General features: G+C 42.0%; 1 pseudogene; it reads right to left on the bottom strand.

The window, feature by feature from the left end:
- Positions 1-26613, bottom strand: part of LOC119655748 — a 292229-nt pseudogene continuing 265616 nt past the window's right edge.

Below are 26613 nucleotides of genomic sequence, written 5' to 3'. Positions count from 1 at the left end.
TATTATTCCATACCATATATTTATATTTTAATATATTATTTTTATAAAAAAATCATAGAAGCAACTCTTACTAATACTTGTAACAAATTTTTACGTAATTCTTCCTTTCAATTTATTTCATATTCGATTTTCACCTCAGAATTTTGCGATTTTATTAATGTGTCATCAATTTGTATTTTTCTTATTAAACAGCATCTATGTCAATTTTTGTGTATGTCGGAATATTTATAAAATATAGTTCTTTGTTTCGTTTGGATCTGTGTTTGTTTAGAAAATTTGACAGATATTTTACTATCAGAAATCTTTTAGAATGATATCAAAGCAAAGTTATATTTTCCGGGGTTTGTGAGCTGCGTTACGATGTCGGGGAAAATGGAGAAGTTAATGTGTTGAACGTGTCTCCTAATGTAATTTATATTATTTACCTATCGTTCCGCTTGGTTTGTTATAGATAATAAGTTTGTGTTTCTTCATATTATAATTTATTTTCAAGTTTCTTCAATAATTATATTACAATTAAAATGACAAAATTACAAAAATATCTGAAAATCTTATGAACTCTAATTTACTTATTATACACATGTTCCTTTCATTCTAATATTCTTAATTTAGGGTTCAATTTTGAACTCCGTTTAAAAGATCTTTCTTCCTTTTATTCACCTTTTTCACCAAAATTTCACTTAGTTTTAATTATATGTAATGTTGTTCTTTAGTCATTGCTCTGAGTTTGAGGTGATCAATAACTTAATCTTGAATAATAGCAAAGTAGGGTTAGACGAGAATTAATGATATTTATAAATTATTACGACATTTAAAGTAACTTAGAAGGAATGGTAACTACAAGTCGCAAAAATTCAATTCAAGCTCTTAATAAACTAGGAAAGTATGTCAGATAAATCTTAACCTCAGGTAAATACCCTGCTCTTCAAGCATTTTATTGATTTAGAGTAGAACAATAAATATAAACTTTCCAAACGTTCGGTAGAATCATACTACTTTTTGGAAAGATAATTATTATTTTCAGATTTTAAAAAAATATATTTTTTGGTAGATTCGAAATGAAATGAATTTAAAGAAAATTCAGTAGCAAATGATCAGACGATGTTGACGGTTGCTTCAGCGTACTATAAATTGATTAGGTTTCGTTTGAATCCACCGCATAACAATCCATTGTTTTCTGGTCCTAAATTTGAATTGCGTTATTTTATATTTTACATTCGATATTAGACTTCACTTTTTTATATTACATACAAGTATTTTCGCACTTCTTTTATCTATTTATATTATAATGGATTTGATCTTATAACTTTAGCAATAAACTTTCTTAGATGTTTAATTCAAAACATTGCTGTATATTGTGCCAAAATTCAAAGTTTTATGTGCTGTAACTGCGTACATATATTGCAAGTATATGCATAATAGACGTCAAAAATATTAACTTACCGTACTTTGGAATGTTTTCAAGTTTGGAGTTAAATTTTTGTGTATATAAAAATTAGGAGAGTTTCAATTTTATTATCCTTTTCTATGAGATTTTGCATTAGAACAAAGTTTTAATTACATGGAACTCTTATTTTCCATACTAATTTACAGTACGTACTTTAAATAGTTTATTTCATCACTGAGTGTGCATATGCAAAAACATGTTGCTTGATATATGTGAAGATATATCTATTCACGAATAATTCAAGGTGCATCTTAGAACTTGCCTATTCCTAGTTTACGTTATTTTGATAACTAACTAAATACGGAAATTTTACACATTAAGGTACTTCTTACTTTATATTGTTTCTTTTTTTGCCATTTTTTCATTTGTTTTGTAGACTTCCTTTTCATATTTCCCTTCTTACATCGCCTAAACTATATTCATAAAAATACTTTTATATATAGTAATTTGCTCGTCAATATCTGTTAGATTCATGTGTTTCTCTTATTTCGTTTAGAGACTTGCTTGTTGTAGTTTTCTTTTCGGTTAATTCTCCCTTTTTATTTTACTTTACTTACATGGTAGATATTTTCAGTTCCTATGTGTTTATATATATATATTTTTTCATGTATTTAATTTAACTGAAAATGTACGTATAATAAGAGTAAGATAAATTAAAAGAATCATAAGTATAAAAAAGTGCACATTACAATTAAAATACAAACGGCTTGGTTGAAAAGGCTACTTGATGAGAAGTTTAATAGGAATACTCGTGGTATGGTGGCAGAACCGCTGAAAGCGTCCTTATCCAGGACTCCGGCAGTTTTTGAAACGGCTGGTTGTGCAGACGGTTCCAGTTCGAGATCTGAAATAATAAGAAAAACCTTCATTATACGGACTTTCTTATTTTGTGGAAGTATAATAGTATTCATCAAAGAGCCCAACATTTTTCGTCACAATTTTATCAGCTAATGTTTGTACTCTATTATAATTTACCCATTTTTTGAGGTTTGGTGTAAAACAAAACCTTAAAATCGATTCACGGTCTGTCTGCCACATGCACTCTTCTCCAAAACGGCTAAACCGATCCGAACGAAATTTGGTGAACATATGGGAACTATCAAATCCCACGCTTACACTTAGTGACCTGCGAGCGGTTTAAAGGGAGGCTCCCCATACATGTAAAGGGGGGATGTAAATTTTTTTTCATCGAACATAGTCATGTGGGGTATCGAATGAAAGGTCTTGAATCTGATATTAGTTTTGACGTAAATTGCAAAGTGCGCGAGTAAGGAGTCAAAATGTATATCCTTAAGGTGAGCCAGAACTCATTTTCGAAAACTACCCAAACCAAAAATCCAAAAAAAATTAGGAAAGTGCGCTTAGATTAAATCTAAGCCTCAAAATATGTCCCTTTCCGATTTCTGATCAAATAAACTTACTAATAGTATGTTACCAACTTTTAGAAATTGACTAAAAAAAGCCCTTAAATTATTCATTTTAGTACTTCCAAATTTCGATACACGATATCATACAGAATAAAAAGACAATATTTCATATATACTTGCCAAATTTCATGAAAATTGGCCATTAACGCCAAAGTTATAGCAGTTCAAACTTATCAATTTCGTGCGAATTAACAGCATCCTAAGCCAAATAAATAAGATGCTGACGATGATTTATTTAAATCACTTTCTAAAAAATAGAGGGCAATGGAATTTTTAAGTATGTACACACGGACCTATCATGCACTCGTCACTCCTCACATCTTCCTCTTTTCCTTCAGCCTTTGCCCCGTTCACAAGCGGGGTCGGTTCGCCTCACTCACAGTTTTTCCACGATCGGCGCAACCACATATGGATCGCGGATATCCTCATTTCGGATCTGATCAAAACGTGTCACGCCACTAGTCCAATGCAATATCTTAGTCCCCATTACTGCAAGACGCCGTTCATGGTCTTTTATAGTCGGCCAACACTAAGAACCATAGAGAGCAGCAGACGGACGACTTCGTGGTAAATTTAGATTTGAGACGTTCGCTGATACATTGATCACAAAGAACACCAGTTGTGGAATATCACTTCATCCAGGTTGCGTTAATGCGTGAAGCAATTCTCTAGTCAATGCTATCAGCCAATGGAGAACTGCTTTAGGCTCCTCACACAGGGGAACACAAAACCTTTCATGCCTGAAGCGTGAAGTTTCCGGTTTCCCGACTTGTTTCAATTTTTGCACGGAATATTTATTATCTTCCGTCAGGAGCATTTCTTCATGAAGCTGGCAAATCTCAGTGGTGGCAGTAGGGTTTGTATCATGATTTGACGTCGGATACCAGTCGACTCAGCTGTGAATGAGTACTTGAGTTAAATCAGGGTAATAATCTCGGGCGAGCGCAATGCTGACCACATTACCTCCTATAGTGTACCGTAGTGTACCGTTTCGGCCTTGAATGAAGTGCTCCAACACACTTCAAAGCCTTGATCCAATATGGATTGTTGCGCCAACGATTATTATTATTATTTATTGGCAAATAGGTACGGGTGTGTCCAAGTGTACATGCACGCCATTTATACTTAGTCCGGAGGTATGAGAACTACGATCATCACCATTAACGGCGCAATAAGTCGTATCCAATCCAAACCTGCCAATAACCAACTCCAAATATCCCGGTTTTGTACAAATGTCCACCAATTCGATATCCATAGCAGTTTTTCGGTGTCCTGACCTACGCCACCGTTACATCTCAGCCGGCGTTCGCCACGTCACTTTATTCTACCAGCGCCAAAAAACTTTCCGGGCTGGATCATACTTATTTGGTGAACCCCCACTGCAGTTTTTTGAGACGGATTTCATCGTCGACGACTTTCATCATACCGCTCATAAATTCCTTCATTCATTATATAGACTATAGAATTGTCCAAACTTCTGTAGGAGGCGAAAAATTCTTTCGAGAATTCTTATCTCGAAAACGTCTAAGACTTTGCAATTTTTCTTGCTAACTACCCCAGCCTGGTGTGGTTATTGCTTTATACAGTGAGAGCTTTGACCCTACGGTGAGACGATTCGAGTGGAACAGTTTTTGTAAAGTGAAGTGGACTCTTTTGGTAACACCTTGATTGGATAAGGGATGGGTAAACACGATCTTGGTGATCGTAGCGGAAATGATGTGAGGCAGTTCCCACGGCCTCGTCTTTGATGGTACATTATTCCAACACAGAGTTTGTCACTAGGTTAGTTAAGTCTCAACCAATCAGCAATATATGAGCAATCGGATAGGCCGCACTGCGATCAGTTGCCTCGACAGGTTTGATATTTTAATGGTAGCGTGCCTCCGCTTGCGTGTTGCATTCGCTGCTTCTCACAGGATAGGAAAGTTGCGACCCCCCAAGTTCAACATCGAAGGCTTATGTTATCCAACTATTGTTCGATTGTGGAAAAATTTCTTGTTGAACGAGCCACAGATGCCTTAAATATTCAGGTTGTCGGCTATATCCAAAGAGGTTTCACAAGACCTGACTGACTACGACGGAATAGTGGAGGCGAATCGAAGAACAGAAGGTGTTGGATGCTCAATTGATCGTTGCAAATGGTGACGAGATTGAAGTCTTTGAGTTCCAATACAGACCTGGGATGTTCAGCGTGGTGTGCGCTGTGGAAAAAGAAAATTTGTTATTGCTTTGGTGAGGAACTCTAAAGCTGTCGCAGGTAGCGAAGTTTTCAGAACCGTATACCGCATCACGAAAGAACAACTGGCAGGTGCAATCTCTTGGTTAACAGTCGACTCCTTATTCACCACGAAGAACATCTGAAGAGTTGAAAAGAAGAATTCATCACGGTACTCAACCGTTTAACATAATCATAATAATCGTTGGCGTAACAATCCAAATGGATTAGGGCCGTGAAGTGTGTTAGAGCACTTTCTCTTTTGTGGGTGGAAGTTTTTGACATGGATCGTTGATTGTCGATGATTTGAGGTAGTGTGGTTATTGCGGCCCGGACCACTACGATAATAAAATGGTTTTCAGACTCTATCTATGCCCTTATATGGTCTGCCAGTTTTCAAGACTGAGAGGTGGCATCCTTCGATTAGTAGATGATTAATTAAATCTGTAGATTGCATCTGAGTGGGTCCATGTTTGTCTGTGCATTTTTTTCCGCGCTAATGAGCTATTTCACACGACCAATTGTGATTGCCATTTAGAAACTACGAGAACCAACGTAACGCCGGAATGTCCGCTCTGCCTCAACTTGGTTATGAAAATCTCCAAGTATGATTTTGACGTGTTGGATAAATCAAGTTCAAAGTGTTCCTTTTACTGCTTCATGGAAGATACTCATCAGAGGCGATCTCCTTTGTTGTTATGTTTTCAAAGCTCATTACAGCTGGTTTAAGTGGACAGGCTAGGGAATCTATTGCAAGCACAATATTTATTGGATGGCCCCTATAATATATAATATACTCGCTCTTCATCATACCCAAGAACACCGTGATATCAGTCTTCTGTTGTCGCATGGTATCGGCTATTGCTTAACAGGTTTGGATGCACTCGTTACACGAGGAAAGGGGCAAATCATTTGTCCGTTTTGTGCCAGATTTGAAGGCTCTATATAACTTCTACCTGATGGACCAGTTGACACAATTCGTCTCATTTTTAGGCGCAGGAGGCTCATCACAAGCATTTCTGTTTGCAGTTTCCGGTTAAGAAAGAACCCTCGACGTTTACCAAATCAAGGTGGAAAAAGGGTTTGGTTGCGGAACTATTAGTGCTGGTTCTGCGTATGTTTCCCAGGTTTGGTGCTCGATTGTGGCTAATAATTCGCGCTGTGAACAATAGCATCCTTTGTCCTATACGGGGCACTCAGAGATAGTGGAAAGGCAGACGGGACATTAATCTTGTCGGCTAAGTCAACACCAACACGCATTTACGGGTATGAATGCTGAGCCTGTACTTACCGTTAGCCGGTACCGCCGTACTAGTCACAGCAAGGCTCTGATTGAGGTCTCCAAATCAATCCGTGTCCGAGGAAGACCAGCCCGGCAGTTACTTATCTCAGGTGGTCAGGTATATCGGAGAAAAAAAGTTCGATCAGTGAAAAAGCAGAGATTCGATTGTTGAAGACAGTTGACTAATAAGTGGGTGAATGGAAGATGGTGGGAGTTCTTCTTCGACCACTCTATTGTGCATGCAATAAAAGTGAAGTGAAAGTAGCGGCAAGGGTAACCAATTTGTGTTTGGGCTTCAAAAATAAGAATGCATTCAACCCATTAATTGGTAATAAATTAAAGGAGTTTTGACGCGAATGCCCTTGAGTACTTGGCACAATTGATAGAGAATTGTCCAGCGGGGAGGATTTTATAGTAGCGGCAGATAGTTGACCCAGAAGATATATTGGGATATCGCGAACCCCAGAGGGGACCTTGATTTTTGGTTTTGTTAATGATGATGGTCCACACCCACAAATATCTGGAGGCTGACGAATGAAAGGTATCTACCATCGACCGACGTTATCGGAGGAGGTGGAGCGTACATATTTTTTCGTCATCGTCCCGATATTGCGCTGTGCGATCATTAATAACACGAAGGAGAAATCAGACGCTTTTGAAGCTGAGATGATTTTTTAATACCCTGTAATCAGGCCAACTTCTGATACGTTAGATATTAATGTTTTAAAATATGCTCTTGATTATACTACATGGCGTAAAATATCGGAATCGGCTGAGAACTTAAAATTTCAAGTTAATTCAGCGTAAATGATCAAGGAAATGACAATGTATCTTTAGCTTACAACTGTGATTTCCTTGGAGGGTCTAGAGGAATCATGCTCCAATTGAACTATAATGTCGATGAATTTAGTAGTTGTCGCTTTCAAATTTCAAAATGACTTCAAATGATGCATCAAATTAGCGAGAGATGGGTGGAACAGTTAGATATTGTGTAACGCCCAGCAAGATATCGTGTTTGTTCAATAATACAATGCATTGGCAAACAAGTCGGCAATTGAAAGCTCAACACTTCAGGTGTGAAAGGCTTAGTTAGTCTTTTACGCAAGAATATTTGGGTATTTATATAAAGCCCTTAATGTTTATGCGTTGAATATACCCGATTTTCAATTCGATGCGGTAGTGACATTTCGCCTGTTGGGAAGTAGTAATTTGACGCGGAAAAGGCAAGTATGACCTACTATATCTAAGTCCATATAACTGCGGTACATTTTTAAAATATTATAATATGCTATTATTAATTTGATGTCGTAACGGAATTTAGTTCGCAGTCTAGATACCGTATGCGTGGACGAGCATATTTTTTTTTGAAATTTTGCGGGTGAGTGGTCTCTGAGAACAGGTCCTTGAAGTAATCGGGCTTCTTCGGGCTTCTTTCCTTTGCAATCAATGTTAAAACTAATATCTAATCGTATTAATCGAGGTCCGACTATACTGCGTGGAAACACATTTTAGATCCCCCTGTTAGGTGAATGGGAAGCTTAAGTTCAATGTGGAGCAATGCAATTCACCGCATGCGCAATTATAACCGCTCTAGCAAATTTCCTGTCAATAAAGATAACCATTTCTGCGAAAAGTGCGTGTGGCAGATAGATAAACAATGGCAGGTAAGCGGGGAATATACGCATATCAAACACCAGGATATTACAAATGGAGCATCGGACTGGAGCCAAGTATATCAAGAAAACTGCAGCAATGGGTTGGACGTCCAAGAAGCTTGATAAGCAAAGGTTCAAAGAAATATTATTGCATAAGGTGATGCCGCTGAGAACGTACCTCTTGCATTTACCTCAGCATCACGGATCACTTTCTCGAGGGCCAGGCTAAAGACGACGCATGATAGGGCATCCCCTTGTCTTAGACCGTTGTTGATGTCGAATGGTCTTGAGAGTGATCCTGCTGCTTTTATCTGCCCTCGCATATTGGTCAGTCTCTGCGCGTGCCCGCGGTCATTGAGAATGCAACATTACTCGGTATGGGGCATTCTTCCGTTCCGTAGCTAGCTTCATTCATCGTCAAACCAGCCGCTTCGATTTTTTTTGCGGCTGGGGTCGAGTATCCTTGTGGCCGTATCAATGATAACGTTTTTCAGGTGGTTGTGGAGATCATTTGTTGATGCTTCATCTCCAGGACCTCTGCGGACTGCGGTTTTTGCGGCACCCATTTCCCTCTTATAGGTGTCGCGGAGGGCTGTGTTGTGGATGGCTTCAGTATTCACTCTTACCTGATAGTCAGAGGGGATTCCGGGTGGTGTTGTTATTCGAGTTCGAAGCACCATGCCAACAAGATAGTGATCTGAGTCTATATTTTTTTTTTTTTTGGGGTAGGGTAGGTGAATGCATTTACGCACACAGTGTTGGACTCCCGATTCGGTACGTCGTCGGACTACCAACTATACACCTCCCCATCGTCAGAGAGCTAGCCTGGAACCGTTTGTCACATTACTTCGGGCCAGCCCCCGAACTCTCCCGCCTTGCGGAGCCTTCAAATCAGAGAATTCCTTTCACCAATGGGAGGGGACAGGAGGAAGGGAACTGTCAGTTCAAGGAACCCCCTGCCATCCGGCTCCTCCACCGGTCGAGTTCTATCTTCTTAGCAACGAGAAGGGCCCGAAAGTAATGGGCAACACGGTTCCAGCTGTCAGCAGTCCTCAGCATCTCTTCCACAATGTTGTCTGGAGAGAGATCCCTTGTGTTTAAATAGAGCTGCTGACGAACCCAATCCCAGCTTCCACAAGAAAAAAGAGTGTGGTGGGCATCGTCCATAACTCCATTGCAAAACACACAATGCGGAGAACGCGCCTTTCCAATCTTCCATTTCCATGCCCACTTAAAAATTTGGTAAGGAAATAGTCAGTCTCACCATGCTTCCGATTCAGCCACGCACCTAAGTTGCCGATGAGCCGCGCAGTCCATCTGCCTTTAGTTTCATTTTGCCAAGAGAGCTGCCACTGGTCTAGAGTGTGTTGTCGTTTTTCGCGAGCAACCACCTCCTTTGGCTCATCTCCCATGCGCTTGTATATGGCCTGACGCTCCCTAGCAAAACGGCAACGGGGATAACTCCCGCGATCACCATCACGGCCGGTTCAGAGACTGTGCGGTACGCAGACGCCACCCGTAAAGCTCCCCGTCTCTGTACTTGCGCGAGGTGTCTACGATATACCTCCTTGTTAAGAGCGCCAGCCCATACCTCTGCACCGTAGAGCAGGGCAGACTGCGTTGAGCTCATCAGGAGACGTCGCCTACTAGACGTAGGACCCCCAATGTTTGCCATTAGCCTACTTAACGCCGAAACGCCAGCCGCAGCCTTGTTTGTTGCTGCTTGGATTTGCTCAGAAAAGCTCATCTTTGAGTCAAGAGTCAACCCGAGGTATTTTACCGCTGATTTTGACTCGATTATCGACTCGCCGAACGATATGGGACGCAGGGTCGGAATTCTCTTCTTAGTCAGGATGACTACTTCGGTTTTTTCCAGTGCAAGGTTGAAACCATAAGTAGTCATCCATCCGCTAACCCGTCGCATCAATATGCCGAGTCTGCTTGGCGCCTGTTCGACAGTGCGTCCAGCAACAAGCGCTGCGACATCATCTGCGTAGCCGACCAGGCGCGACTCTTCTGGCATGTCGAGTTTAAGCAGACTGTCATAGGTAGCGTTCCAGAGATCCGGCCCTAGGATGGATCCCTGTGCTACCCCCGACGTGACCTCCATCAGCCTTTGACCCTCTAGTGTTTCATAGAGCAGGGAGCGGTTCCTCATATAGTCCCTCAAAATCCGTAAGAGATAGTTCGGTACGTTGAAGGTATTGTCTAGTGTGCCTAGAATGTCTTTCCATCTTACGGAATTGAAGGCGTTTCTGACGTCAAGCGTTACGAGGAGCACCACCCGTCGAGTTCGGCGGCTATGTGCCTCTGCTCGTCAAACAGCGTCCACGACCTGCATGACAGCATCAATTGTCGATCTCCCTGCCCTAAAACCAAACTGCCGGGGAGATAAATTTCCGGCAGCGCGTATCGCTTCAGCGAGTCTATTTCTGATGAGCTTTTCGAGCAATTTCCCAGCAGTATCAAGCATACATCGTGGGCGGTATGAAGACGGCAGTTCGGGATCGCCTTTCCCTTTAGGGATGAGCGCAAGCCTCGCAACTTTCCAACGAGCAGGGAAAATGCCCTCTTTCAGGCAAGCGTTGAATGCGCCGAGTAGTAAGTCTGGCCGGTGTTGGAATACCAGTTTGTACACCTCTGCTGGAATACCATCGGGTCCTGGCGCCTTCTTATTTTTCATAGAGAGGACTGCCTGTTCCAACTCTTTTACAGAGAAAAGTGGACAGTCCTCTGCGCTCTCCGCGCCGATGTCACCATCCCATACGAGGTGTGCAGGGAAGAGTGCCCTGACAATGCGGTTCATCTGCTCGGCCTTAAGTGAGCAGGGTTTCCGCAGAGTCCCGATTTTTCGGGTTACAAGTTTGTAATCGAGTCCCCACGGATCCCCATTCACCTCGTCGATCAGATCTTGCCAGCAGCGAGCTTTGCTTTTGTTTATTGCGCTGCGGAGTCTCCTTTTGGCTGATTTGTACTCCATCATTATGGTACATGCCTCCTCCCGGTCCCCTAGACGTTATGTTAAGCGGCGGAGCCTGTGACACTCCTTCCGCCCCTCGATGTCTTCCTGGGCATGGCGGCTCCGCACGCCGTCGTTATCAGGTTCATAACTGAATCTACGACAGTGTCAGCTGCGGCGCCACTGCCCCCAGGAGTACCCTTCAGCGTGGCTCCACCTGTTCCCAGAGTTTCGACAAACTTCCCGGTGTTCACTTTCGCGACGTTCCATACACAGAAAGATCGCTGGGGTGGCGCACACCGAGAGTTTGTGTCCACCACTTCGAAAGCAATGTATTGGTGGTCACTTGCCGAAAAGTCTTCCAGAACTCGCCACCCGTCCACCAACGACACCAGTGATTCCGATGCGAAGGTTACGTCTGGAATACTTCCTTCGCAGCCCGGGCGCCGGAACGTTGGGGTGGATCCGGTGTTTAGAACTACCAGTCCTGTTCTCGCCGCCATTTCCAGAATTCGTTTCCCTCTGGAATCTGTGTGAGGCATGTCCCATTCAAGTGCCCTAGCATTGAAGTCATCCCCGACCAGGATCCGCCCATCCGTGCTTAAGATAGCGTCCTCCAGAGCCTCAAGCCTCCGACGAAAGTCCAGCATCGTCTCATTCGGCGTAAGATAGACACTAAAAAACGTTATCCCTGAACACCGAATCCAGACAAAGCCATCCCCTCGGCCTTGGGCAAGAACCCCCAGGAGGGTGCTGTCCCGAACCCATATGGCAGCGGTACCTGATATGTCTGGGTGCCATGAAACTGGGCCCTTGTTTCGGTACTGCTCACTGATGAGTACTAAATCAGCTTTGGTCTCCGCAGCAAACTGCGTTAGCAACTCGTGAGCGGTTGCACTCCGATGCATATTGATTTGTAGGATGCGAGTCATGTTGACCGTATCCTAGCTCTTTCCAGTTCTGCTCTGAAAACTGGACACCGCCCCGATCCCGCAGTGTGCGCAATGCTCTCATCAGTTGCGCCACGGTCCCTGCATAGGACGCAGCTTTCCTTTTCATTGCAGCTGTTCAAGCGCATAAAGCTATGGCCTGCCTGACCGCATTTACGGCATGTTGCCCTTCTGTCAGGTCCCCGACAGTTTGCAGATGTGTGCCCATAATCCAAACATCTGTAACATTTGGTTGGGGCGGCCTGAATTCGTATTCTACACACTACCCAACCAATTCTTATTTTCCCGCTTTTTAGAAGCTTCCTCGCGTATTGCTCGGCAACTTCCACCACAGCGAGTTTTTGGCCTCGGGAGTTTGCGGAGGTGATACCAATCCGGATATTGGTTACCTCCGGGCATTCGCGTTTGATGGCCTCTTCTACCTCGTTCTCTTCCGTGAGACAGTCAAGGTCTCGGATTTCTAAAGCACACGTGGGTTCCAGGCTAGAAACAAAAGCTTTTTCTCCTAGAAACCCCTTGACTGCTTCACAGAACGTGACTTTATTTATAGTCTTCGGGCCTAGTTCGACTAAGACTCCACCACCCTTCGTTTTACGTATGGAAGACACCTCCGCTCCGTTGTCTTCGGGTTTGATTTTGTAACGGATTTGGCTGAGGACTTCCGCAAAAGTCTTGCCTTCCGTCGGCTTAATAAGCAAAGCTGGCGGTCTAGTTCTCCTTCGTCTCCCCATCTTTTCTTTTGGCACTCCGTCCTTCGTGTCCGCCTTAGTTTTAGGCAGAGGTTTTTCTGATGGCGCGACTTGTTGTTGTCTTTTGATCCTCTTCGCCTTCTTCTTTCAACCCTGGAGAGTACCTGATTGAAGTTTCCTTCAGATGTCTCTTCCTCCTTTCGTTTTTTACCAAGTTCACTCTGTAATGGGCTGTCAACGATCCGTTTGGTACTCGTGGTGTTCTCCTCGGGAAGCGCAGTTGTTTCTGTTTCCTGCGGATTTTGTCTTACTTTCCATGTTCGCCTATAGTATGAAATCCTGTCCAGGAGCTCTTCCAGTTCCATTAGCCCGTTCCCCCCCCCCCCCCCCCCTTACCGACGATTTTCTGAAGGAACGTCGAAGATCGCATGTGCTTCACAACTGCCGTGCATTTTTTATTAAGTCTTTCCTCTTCCGCTTGCGCCAGAGTAATCGACAGTCCTCCTACTCGGCTTATATTCGAAACCATTTTATTAGTTTCGGCAGTTTCCACTGTGCCTCTTTCCCCAATTACAGCACTGTACGGTATGGTCCTGGGTTCCTATCTGTGTTGCAGGTGCCGCATCACTTTCCGAGTCTTTCTCTTCGTCTGCGCGTCCCGATGTCTCGTCGGGTATTTCAGCCCTTGTTGCGTCCTTCGCTGGGTGCTGGGGCGAACGGTGCATTTTCGTGCTGCGAATAAATGCAGCCAGCTCACTCTCCATTTCCACTATCTCCTCGTTTCGTTCGTTTTTATTCTCCATAGGAGTTGTTTACCAGCGCATCGTGTGCAAGGGAGCGGGCCGCAATAGTCAGGAACGAGTATACCCTCGGAGACACAGCCCAGTTCCCTGAGGCCAGTTCCCTGAGGCCTGACCTACGTTTAGCTGATCCCGGAATTCACGGACGGATCAGCGCTCGCTCGGGGCAACGCGGTCTACTAACACCGGTTCAATGCACACTACCCGACCAGGGTCCCGAAGGGGCTGGCTCCTGATACACGCCACAACTACCACCTTGGCAGAGCTAGGCTCACATCACCCCATCGGCGTCGACAGGGAGTTGTCGGCGGCTCCGGGGACTCCCAGTGTGTCCCGGCGTGTATCGGTCATTAGCAGTTCGCTCTTCACCGAGAAAATTTCTCGAGGCTACTACCTACGACGCAAGTATTATGCCAGCCAGAACTTTCAGAACTACTTGCTCGGGCAGCTCGGGGACGCCACTCCCCGTATCGTAAACGACCCATGAAGGATCGTTGACGATCCCTGAGGGAGATCTGAGTCTATATTGGCCCCCCCCCCCCTATCTGTTCTGACATTCATCAAGGCTGAGAGCTGGCGGCGTTCGATCAACACCTGGTCAATTTGGTTGAAAGTGGTTCCGTTTGGAGAGGCGCACGTATATCTGTGAACCACTTTCCCCGCAAACCAAGTACTTCGAACAACCATTTCGTGCGATACTGCTAACTGAATAATCCGCAGTTTGTTATCATTGGTATCCTTATGTTAGCTATGGGAACCGACGTATCGCCTGAATACGGACTGTTGAAATCTCCCAGTATGATTTTGATATCATACTTGGGACAGGCTTCGAGGGTCCGCTCATCTGCCTCGTAGAAGGTATCCTTCTCCGACTCTGCAGTCTCCTCTGTAAGGGCGTGAACGTCTATGAGGCTTATATTTCTAAACTTGCCTCGCAAACACAGAGTACTCAACCTTTCGCTTATATTTTCAAAGCCAAAACCAGCAGGTTTCATTTTTTGGCTGACTAAGAAACCTACTCCGGGCACATGGTTTATTGGATGACCGCTATAATATATGGTGTAGTGGCTCTTCTCCAGGAAACCGATCCCTGTCTATGGCATATTTTGCAACGCTGTTACATCAGCCCAATTTAGGGGCAGGGTATCGGCTAGTGGCTCAGCAGCATTCGGTCTGTACAGGGAGCGCACGTTCCATGAGAAAATGCGCAAATCGTTAATTCGTTCTCGTTGCCGGGTTCGTTGCCGTGACGAAAATAGAGCTCTGGAATAAAATTTTAGTAGTAGCTGCCAAAACAGTTCTGAAATCAATCATTGCAGCATTTACGACGCGCTTCAACGAAGTAATTTTCGCATAAAAGTGAGGTAACAGGAGCTTGATTACTCCAGAAGTCAAATAAGCCTTTGCCCGATCCTTCGTCTTATAAACCTATACGCCTATTAAATAGTATCGCCCAACTTTTTGAACGCGTGTAGAGACTACAGAAAGGAATAGTAGTCTCTCTCAAAGGAGGTGATTTTGTAAATAAGATCATGGCAAGATGACATAAACCTCGATAAAGATCACGATTGGCGGACAAATCATATATTCGCAATCAACGCTTAAATACGTAGGAGTCATCATTGACGAAAAACTGGAATTCAAGTTGTATTTTCAAAATTTAGAAAGAAAGGCTTCCTGAGTTGTATATTGTTAGTACATTGTTGGCAAAACTGTTATCGAATGTAGGCGGTGCTAGGCAAAGCCGTCGGCTTCTTATCTCAAGTGTTACCAGCCCCATTTTGCTTTATGCAAGTAGAGCCTAGGCGTAGCCATTGAAGCTAGAATAGAAAAAACGCAATCCCATACCGACATCTTGGCGAACGAGGGTCGATGCCTCTATGTTCCAGCAGATGCAATCGATGAGTCCAGTACCTATCGTTCGCAAGATGGCATAATTCACCTAGAGGACGCTGGACTCACAGAACTATCCCAGATGAGTTGAAGAAGGAAGAGTTGCGAAGGAAATTAGTAAATAGCGACACGTGCCGCAGTTCGTAACTAATCCTGCCCCGCAACGTAATACCGAAATAGCAGTCCTGCGGGTAAAGCGAGGGAGAAGGTGGTAGTTTTAGTGAGTAGAAATCTCACATAACTGTATAGTAGGAACCAGTGGTAAGTTTTGAACTTTTTCACTTTCCAACGATAAGAAAGGATAGGATAGAATGCAGTTTTGTCTTTAAGGCAACCTTAAAAAGGTACTACAGGACATCATGTTGCCTTTAGTATCCATTGAAATGTAGAGAAGTATAAATTTTTAATATTAATCAAAATGTGGAAAAGTAATGACTACGCATACTGGGCACCTATACAAATAACTTTAGACATCCTAACCCACTTAAATCTAATAAAATTGGCCAAGGACATTTCCAAGTTTATAAGGGTAATCAAGATTTGCCAAAATCTAATTCATTTAAGTCTTTTCTTCCGTCGGACTATTAATTCATCAAACCTTTAATTTACGATTAACTATAAAGTTTCATTGGAAGCATTTAAACTATACGAGAAAGAGTAGTCGCCCTGACGTCTTTATTTATTAAACTATGAGTAGGAGGTGTGGCGATAAATTCAAAATAAATCACCTAGAAATCCTGTAAAGCTTCCATAAAAAGGGAAGGAGTAAGAATAGGTAGATGCAGATTACAGCTTATTCAAAGCGTAGAGTTGGGTATGATTAACGAATCTTCCTTCAGGATAGAAAGTCGGGACTCAATTATATCTTGTTATACGAAGGTACAGGACAATCAGAGGGTCGTAAAGTTCTTTACAACGCTCCATAAACTTGAGTAGTTGATTTAATGGGCGACTTGCCAATAACAGTAAAAGTAGCAATAGTTTTTGTAAGGTTTTGTGTCTAGCAAAACCTCATTCGTTTGTTATTGTTCGGGAGTATACATACATATGTCCTGGATAATTTTAGGTTGTTTTCGATTTTAATCAGAGAAGGACACAGATTATTTGATAGCAGAGTTCAACGGCACAGAAATACTTTCAGCAGACACTGAGGACATGATGAGAAGTAATACCGTACAATAGAAGGGTAAACTACCAAAGTCTTTTCCATCCCACTTACATAAATTTAGCTAAATACTACGCAGACATCTTGGTTGAGGCAACGCAAGTCAATACTTTGCGAAACAAATTACAAAACGAACCATTTTCCTTCCTTTTTGTTTCATGAGGCAAAAAGCAATTTTATCGGAAAATTTTATTTATGGTGCTGGTTTCCTTCTTAGAAGAGGAGCTGATGCTAATTCTTTTCAATTAGTTCTGCTTCCTCGGGATTATTGTCGTCACCTGAGCAAAAGCCATTCGTGTCGTTTGCAACCAGAATTTAAGTGACTTTCTATACCAACATCATGTTCCGTATAGGCTATCCTTGTAATGAAGCCTTTTAATGTCCTTTAGACATGTTGAACTTATGTGCATGTTGCTTGCGCTTTATAGACAGTACTTCTACCAAACGGTGATGGTATTGTTATCAGACTTCACTACGTCACTAATTAGTTGATACTGGCTCAGGGTGTGTGTCAGCACAGATAGTGAACTATATACTATATAATAGCTATGTAAGTAAATGAAATTTTACTGGGATACATAATATTGAGTACCACATGTGTAATTTAGTTATCTTATGTATGATGGGATGAGTATCATCTTTTATTTGAAAGCTTCTGGAAGAGAGTATATGGATCAGGCACTGTGAATTCGCCCCATTGAGAGTGTTGGCAAAAGTTGCTACAACTTCGCCTCAATCGTTACTAGGGGTAATATTCAATGGTGATGATGCCCTAAAAGGCCATACATTTTGAAGCAGTTTGCCATTTGTTGTTGCTCTGAGTCATAAATGTTCTATATCGTCACATGAGCTTATATTTGTAATACCATAATTAAGGGGTTATCTAAATTCTCTGGGTATAATATTAAAAATTGGCACAACAGTGAAGCTCCTAATATACTAGAGGGATATCTTCAGCATTGGGAAGATGGAGATGGACACAGTTAAAGCCGGAAAGCGATGGTCCAGGAGGTCAAACATGACTAACTGTTACGTACCACGCTGCACATTTAAATCACAACAAAAAACGTTAAGAAACCTTCAAACGAATAAAGTGTGCATACCACAAAAATTTTAAAATGTGTTCATGGTAACCTTACTAGCGACATCGTTCAAATAACCGTGAGCCGGGTTTGTCAACGTATCCCATACGAACTCGCCTGGTATTATCTGCAGCTGCATCTAGTACCTGAACATTGGGTGATATTGCTCTACCACGATCCGAAAAGTAAAGAAGTGCGGCAGGTGAATTCAAACCTTCGTCTTAGCCGGTGTTCATAAAGGAAGCGCCCTGCCAACACTCCTCTTTTTTCTTGTTATAGACGTTCATGTTCTGTATGAGACAAGACATCCAACGTCCAGTGCTCTATACACTGTTTTATGCAGATGATGTTTTCCTAGCGCCAAATAGCAAAGCTGATCTCGAGCAACTTGACCAAAAATGAAATCATCGCTTCATACAGGACGGTCTCAGGTTGAAACTGCACAAAACAGAATTTTTATCGACCATTCCCCATAAAACAGGCAACGGCAGTGTCAGTGGTAGTGACCTGCTCAGAACTGAGCTATTTAAATATCTTGGATCAATGCTATCAGCCAATGGAGAACTACGTTATGAAATTGCTTCAAATATTAGCGCAATTTGGATGAGTGGTTTTTCAAAACTGGCGACCTTCCTAATCGTTGTTGGATGGAGATTGAAAACCATTCAAATCAGGCCTTGGCAGAACAAACGGCGCAACCGATCAACATGAGCTGACCCCGCTTCTACGGGAGAAAGGCTAGAAGATAAATCAGTTGTGCATATCTTATCAAATCCATTTAATAGACACATTCGTTTCCAAATTTTATTTCCAAATATTTAGAAGGATTTCTCGCCATTAACGTAGACATAATCCAATTATGCTGTTAATGCAAACCACTTTTCAAGAAACACAATGCAAAGCAAACTAAGTTGGAGAAGCTGGAGATTTAGAATACACAGGTGTGGGCTGCATTGAATCAAGAGAAGGCTCTGGGCTTGGCTTCCACTGGGCAGCTGACATATTGGCCAACTGGCCGGCCAAAAGAACAGCTTGATAAATTTACCACCTCCAGGAACTCTAGATCGTGATCTGCTAACTTCAGAGGTCAATTTCAGACCATTCTTGAGTGATAAATAAAAGCTTTAAATATTTTAAGGTCAATGAAAATCCTGCGAGGTTACTGAATAAATTGACTAATTGGCTGGACTTTCGAAAGTATATTAATAGTTTAAAACTGAAGCCGATACGGATAAAGCTCTCGAAGTTTCCGGTGAGGTACGTAATTGAAACAATAGTGAGCCGTAGATACCAAAAAGTTAAGGGTCACCCTCAGATAAGATCGAAATCGGTTCTTAAAACATACTTGAGTCATTTAAACCGTTTAGCGGCATCTAAACCAGGTTCGATTGAAGTCGGTAAAAAAACAAACTTTTTGGCCGGGGGCCTATCTTTGTTTCTTCTAAAAGGATTGAAAAAAATTAGTATATCATTTCATAAGAGACATCTATATTGATTACGTCACTGGAAGCGTTATATCCCCCAAAGCAGCACTTCACGAGTTGGATGAAAAAAATTAAGAAAGCAATATCCAAAAAGTAATTTGATATGGACGAATATTTGTATATCGAATATGTATTTAACTACGCCTCGGTTGCAGCGATGTTTATTGTAGCTAGTATGACATCGATCGTGGTGGAAAGGAAGCAGTCCAAAGTGAATTTCTTTTCATGGCTATGGTTATTGGTAATGTGCAATTACCAGCGACCGAAGGAATCTTGACACAAGTATTTGCGGCCGATTTAATGGTAGTAACTCCAATATGTGACTGCATGAGTCAAACTCTTCAGCTAGTTCCAGATCTACACCCACTGTTTAGATATTGGGTTTCAGGGTGTCTATAAAATAGAAAACCTGATTATAGAATTAGGCCTTCTTGGTAAAATGGCGATCATTTTCCATCAGGGGATATATGAGTGGACGAGTTAATTGTCAACGGAAGAATACTTGCGACAGCAACTAGGAGTCATTAGCACTAAATTTGCAGTATCAAGCCCATCAATCTTCACTTCAACTCCATTGACTGGTTGCCTGCCTGTTATTAAATTGGCTCTACACAGATGGGATCAGCTCTGATCACATCTTTGTTCTAAAACGATTAACTTTAAGTCTGACTCAAAAGTTAAATTGCAAGGGATCACGTAGCTAAATCGAGGAAGTTCAACTCACTGTCCGCAGGCGAAAATCTTTTCTTCAACGATCAACAATCTTCGCACTCCCTGGTTTTGGCTGACGTCCTCAGATTAATAAAAGCCACGCAGCCAGGGAGCCAACTGAATAAATGTTTGAGTGGATAGAAGGTGATAGGGATTACCTGAAACTTCGCCTCTCCCCAGTGGAGGAAAAAGCTGATTACTGCAATATGGGTTTGTCAAATGCAAACTCAATCTTTTTATCTTTAATAATTGATGATAATATAAGAATAAGAATATAAGCATTTTCTCTAAGGTAAAGAAACTTTGATTAGATTATTACTCTTAATTCGTTCCTATCTCCGAGTTTTTTTCTCAATGGGGTTAATGCTAGATGTTCAAGGGTTAATCACTGCATTTCCTCCAGTTTATCTCACACTAAAACTCGTAGGTCACAAGTTAGTTACAAGAGAATTTCTGGGTGAGAGGGTGGATGAAGTTTTTTATTAACACTTGACACAATTGGCAGTCTTTATGAAGTACGATAACTTTGTTCCTCAACGAGAGTGCGAAGGATCTTATACCCGCATCACAAGAAGAGCCCCCTTAAATGACGTCTTGATCATGATATGCAATTTTGATGCCAAGATGGACTCCGATAACACCTTCCTTGGGCATTTGGTGTGCAGGCATGATTTTGTTGACCGTAACAACAGCGGTGACAGGTTTGTAGGTTTGTACAATGTTCACCGCCTCGTCATAGGGGGTTGACTGTTGTAGTGCACAGGGCCTGCCACAAATTCGGCTGTTTTCGCCAGACGAGCAACAGACATCTAATCAGATTGACCATATTGCTTTGAGTAGAAGGATTAGGAATTGTATTTTGCTTGTGGGCAATAAGAGAGTTGCTAACATCAGCTGTGAAAAGCACCATCATCTGGTGGTCGCTTACCGTAACCCACGTTTCGCTACTGTATCTGCTAGTAGCAGAATAGAACGTCGGCCCAGCAAAATTCAATACAGGCCATTTTCGCGATTTCTTTTTCATTCAGCGAAGGACACATGTGTGGGGCTACGGACCATTCAAACAGTTTACAACAACCAGAGAATTGGCTTGGAAATATATAGTGATCACAGCAGTAGCTTTGTAACAGCCATGAACCAGATAGATGGCGGAATGAAACAGACGATGACTTCGGCATCAAAGAAGGTTGCATTCATTTCCGCGAAAGACGGTGTCAGTTGGCTTTCTATTCCGGTCATACCCCTACATTTTGACGGGTTGTGGGAAGCTACAGTGAAATCAGCTTAACTGTGTATTTAATGAGGCGAAAATGGTCACGACGTTCGAAGAATTTAGGATACTGCTATATCAGGTTGAGGAAGCAAACCTCAACCTGATATAGACTTCAAGGCCTCTGAAGACATTGAAGCATTAACACTGGGACACTTTTTGGTATAGCGACCGTTAAAGCCATTACTGGAAGTCAATAAACCACAGTGGGATCTTTACGAGCGGTGACAACAGGCACATCACCAAACGTTCTGAGTAGATATTCTCAGAAATACTTCCACCACCTCCAATGCGAGGCCCTTGACAGGAATTCGATCCGTGGAGTCGCGCAAAAGAAACAAGACGGAATTGTGAATTTATGGTTTTGACAAGCAGAGCAGAAGAGTGCATTGATAAAGTTGACGACTCCTGTATATAATGACTCTGTTAATCTCGTTCGACAAGATAATCTCTCATAATATCTCCACCGAGGACTGCAACATTTGACGACCTCAAAAACCTCAACTAGGCCAGCAGGTCGAGGAAGCCTGAGTGTACAGGTCGATTTTTCCTTCAATTGGACATTGAAAAAGTGACAAAATATGCTGGTAGTATTGAACAGAGCATCGGATACTTGAGCACGCACGAAAATTGGCACCAACATCGACCAAATCCTCGACGTTTCGGTAATCAAGAGAAATAAAGAGGAAAAAGAACATGATCAGCAGTTGACTTGCGTACCAAGGGCACTGATTGGCATGGTAATAAATTGTTGAGAAAAAGAGTGGATAGTTTGGCCAATCTTTAAGGAAGCTGAATTACATGGTGAAAAAACGACAAGGTCTGATAGGCATTTTTGATGTCTTCCTGCTCAGTTACTAAACTTACCACTTACTGTACTATACTGAAGCTCCTAATTAGTTTCGAGGGTTGAGATGAGGAGACACTAAAAAACCCTCTTCCGACAATAGTCCCACTAATTCATCATCAACGGCGCAACAACCGGTATCCGGTCCAGGCCTACCCTAATAAGGAACTCCAGACATCCCGGTTTTGCGCTGAGGTCCACCAATTCGATATTCCACTAATTGGCGAAGCTAATGAGCTGGTGAGGACAGAATATTTTGGTAAGAATTGCTATTTTCTTATAGAATGAGCGGCACTAAGTCAAAATTCAGTTCTAAAATGGACTGATGTACCTAGCTATGAGCAATATAAATTTTCAATTATTATGCCTACATCCTGCCATTAAAATCTCAAAATTGCTTTATTTAAGTCTCTACTTTTCCACTTTCTCAGCCCAAAGAGCAGAAAAAAGCCCACCTATGTGATTCGCCTCATTACCATTGAAAGTTGCTGTCGCGCTGCTGATAATCCCTTTCTAATGAGATTCTTCCTTTAGAAAGGATTTTGAACTATGGTAGCATTAATTAAACTTAATTTAGATGTCGGTGGCATCATACGGCTGACGAACGCTCGCTTCCTGTTCATACAAATATTTGTTGGTAAATGTTTTTGTACATTCTCATTCGCAATTCAATGAGGAGAAAGAGTGGTGAGAAACAGGTCTAAGGAGTTTTTGATATTGAAGTCTACGAGACCGTAAGAAACTTCACTTCAAAATGGGAATAGAACGTGGCTGCAAGGCTGCTCGTGGGTGCACAAGCAAGGTATGGGAAAGACATTGAGAGAAAGCAAGCGTATACCACGATGTGATGAAAGCACACGTTTTCGAATCCGCTAATTAAATAATAATGGAATGAAAGAAGAAAGCAATTTACAGCTGAGAGAATTTAGCAATGTGAGGGTATGCGATATGGGGCGGGGGAGTTATGTGGATAGGTTTCAGATGAATTGTGCAGGAATCCTGGGTTATGCCAGAAAAGAAAAGAATTTCCCTAAGATTATTTCTCAGTTTTTGACTTCCAAGAAGTGCTGCTCCAATTAGCATGTAATGCAGTAAGTCCCCTTGTGCCATCGTTGAATTTTTTTTTGATGCAAATGATCCACCTGACCTCCAAAGTGCCTGACAACAACATCTGGATTATAAATACTATAAAACCATATACTACGTGCTGACTCATTGTAAACAAAATTAAAAATTCAAAACTTACCTTCAGCTCTGGTCGAAAAATGAAAAACTGCTGACAGTTTGTTCAGTCATGATCATTACGTGCTTGCACACGAGCTTCATAATTAGTGGCGGATATCAGGTCCTTAATTAAATATGACATCCTATGACGAACATTATGATTTCGATTCGAGCCAAAATTTGAGTGACTCCCTCCGCCAGATAAAGCATTGTGGTCCAGATAAGTTTCATCGTCAGCTCTGCCCACACCACATAGTTGGAACTGCCCAGTTGTCCTCTCCCAACATTCAACCCATTTCCAGCCACACCATAGTAGCCTTGTCCATGTCTCATTCCATTTTCGTGAAAACTAGAATACGATACTGGGATGATAATATTATTCCACGTTTCATGTTCCTGATGTAGGCTATTGCCGCCTCCTGTTGTAGTGCTGCCTCCTGCACCGACCCCTATGAAGCCGCCGTTTGGATTGTCCAGCGGGTTGTAACCTGACAGGATGCTCCCACTGCTTGTCACTCCGCTTAAACCTTTTCGATGATATGTCGTTTCAGCAGGATTATAGTAGCGTGTCCCGATGTGGTTGTTGTCCACCTTTTCGTGATGACCATGTCCTCGCTGCCCAACCTGTCGTCGATAGAAGAGTCGATATTCACGGATAGGTGAGTAGCTCTGAACGGTCCACGAAATATTGTATTGGTTGCGGTAGTTGCTGAGTGTTGGCTGTAAGGAAATCATTATTGCCAAAGTTAATAAAGATGGAAGGGAAAGATCGACTAAATTATAATTTCCGCAAAGTTGCGGCAAACGGTAATGTCGCATCGAAATTGCGATTGAATCATAAATTTTGTAGCTTTTAAAGATTACTATAACGGAGCGCACTGTGCGGTAGCAATATTTCTCTGTTTAGGGATTGGTATGCTTTCAATTGCCCGTAGAAAGGAGAAGAGAAGGCAATTGAATTGGTCGTAAATTGTATGTCGATAAATTTATCCTTTCTTTCATATTTACGTCTGTTCATTTTGTTTATCCTTCGATTTTTTTCGACCTCAGGATTCAGACGACAAAGTGTATCTCTTGAAAATAATAGCTTGTAATGGACCCTATTTTGGAGCTACCTCTCCATTCCTGATTTTACCTTAGAGCTTCGAGTTTCAGAATAAATTTGATGTGTCTCGAATATATATTGTCGTCCTTTGTTATTAAAGAAATGCGACACAAGAAATATAGCAAGGTCTCCTTGTCGACATGATTTCCATGCCAGCCGATATAATTTCATGATATGATTTATGATTTCATTTCGAATTTAGCACCCTACCTGGATCTACGTCACCTCCAAGGACTATACCGTATCACTTTACTTAGGCATATGCTTTAGGTTAGTGAAACCAGATACGTTTGTCCTTATGCTTGGCTGGATGCTAGCCCAGATGGTGAATATATGTATTTGGGTTAGAGTTTTCGACCATTTGAACTTTTGTAGTGCTGCTTTCCTTTCGGTACGGTTGGAGACTTACCTTCGGGTATCATTTGGATGAAGCGAAAAGTGAAATTCAAAAGATATCACTTCATGCTAATCAGGACATAACTTTGCTCGAAAGGCTAAAAGAATCAATTCTCCTACATTGACTTGGAAAGGATAATTACTTTTGTGCGTTCTCAATGAAATTCGACCAAGGTGAAGATAAAAGCGAAGTGAGGGTAATATCAAACAGTATGTCCTTTGTCGAATTTGCTTCTCTGAAGAAGGTTTATCAGATTTCTACTCGTTAAGAGATTGCAATTCAAGATTCTTTCCTATGAAAGTCGGTTAGAGCACCTTCGGTTCAGCTTTGAAGTAAGGATCTCGGAATCGAATCCAACATCGCAAGGATTAGATAAATGGGAATATCAATTACGTTAGCATATTTAGAACGCTATATTCTATATAATTTGTACGTAGGTGTCTAGGACGTCTATTTTGGGAATGATAAGTGAAGAAGGTCGTTTGCTTGTCAGCTTATTCGTTGCTGGTATAATTACGAAGTTACAAGGATCTATCAACAAAATGATCTTCTATGTTAAACTGAAAAAATGGTATTTCGGAGTATTTATGGGTTGCAATTAAAAAAAGACTTTGGTTATTTACTTTTGTTATTTCAGTGTCAGTCTTTCCGTCTAGGGCGGCAAGGTATATCCCTTAAAAGAAGAGCTGGTGGAAAACTCGATCTTCACTTGATTGTAGCTTGCTTTTGAATGCATATTAATGCATTGGTATTTGAAGAAGCTGATAAATATTTTCAGAGCGACATATGATGACGCAAACTGTCAAGTGCTGCAAGGTTGGACACTCTTGATGATTCCATTCCCTCTTGTTATTGGTGATGTTTCCCACGCCGACAAGGCATGTCCGGAAGACGTAGATGAGTTCTCTTTCCTTCGAACATTTCGAGTAACATCTGTTTGCTCTCTCTCTGAGAAGAGGCAAACTTTTTTGAAACTGCTCTACAACCAAGAAATAAAACCCTAAATTCTTATTGTGACGTGTCAGCGTACATTAATTGGCAGAACATCCAAAGGATCGAAGATTTGTATACCTTGATAGCGTTCTTGCCCGTAACCGCACCTAACCGCCTCTGATATTTGTTGTCTAAAATTTGGAAATGCAGATACTTTAGCACCCAGTGTTAAACTGAGATTGTACGGGACTACTGTTATATGAGAGCAGGCAGTGACCGTCACTGTTATGCAAACGGTTCAAGCCTCCATTAATGACCTATCCCCGCCATACAATCGGTTTAATCTAATCTGATATAATCTTGAACTGGGTCGGCGTACGGGCCATATACTGGTGGACGTGTTGATTAGAGCGCGAAATTGGCAGTGGATAGATCACACTTAAGCAAGGGCGACAACTTGCTGGCTGTGCTATTCAATGGAAACTACTGTCCCAAATTAATCGACGAGCAGGTTGTCTTAGAGACTGGTTACAGGGAACTGTGCGGGAGGATTATAAGAATGACTGTTGACTTATGACTTATGTCTTTAGCACTGCAAACCAAATTAGGCAACCCATTTTTTTTCGTAAAATCAATGCAGTGTTATTGAAAGGAGCAAGCAGCAAAAGTATTGTAAAAGATTCGGATGAAGAATGGAATAATTATATAGAGGTCGTGGCGGCGTTCCAGCGAAAATACCAAACCGAGAACTGTAAACACGCCTTCCAAATGGAATTAAAGAATAGGTCTCAAAATATCGCGAAACGTTGCAATACTGGAAAGCTGGCACATATAGCCTAGGAATATGGTTTAACGACTGAAATCGATCATTTGTGGTCGGTATTAACAATCCTGAAACAAAAAGAGTGACTATTACCTCACCGAAAGAGGCCGTTTCGAGTGGAAATAAATTGCTTTACAAGTGGTCCGGTGTGCTATTTAGTCGATAGGGTACTGATGGGTACTCAAGCTGCTAAACAAAATCTAGCATAAGTCAGTTTGAAAGGGCGTGAACTGGTTCAATTTCCCCAGAGTCTCC

The sequence above is a fragment of the Hermetia illucens genome, chromosome 4 (assembly GCF_905115235.1).
Source record: "Hermetia illucens chromosome 4, iHerIll2.2.curated.20191125, whole genome shotgun sequence".
Taxonomy (NCBI): Eukaryota; Metazoa; Arthropoda; class Insecta; order Diptera; family Stratiomyidae; genus Hermetia; species Hermetia illucens.
Note: the sequence above shows the minus strand (reverse complement) of the source record. Positions and strands in the feature narration are given on the sequence as shown.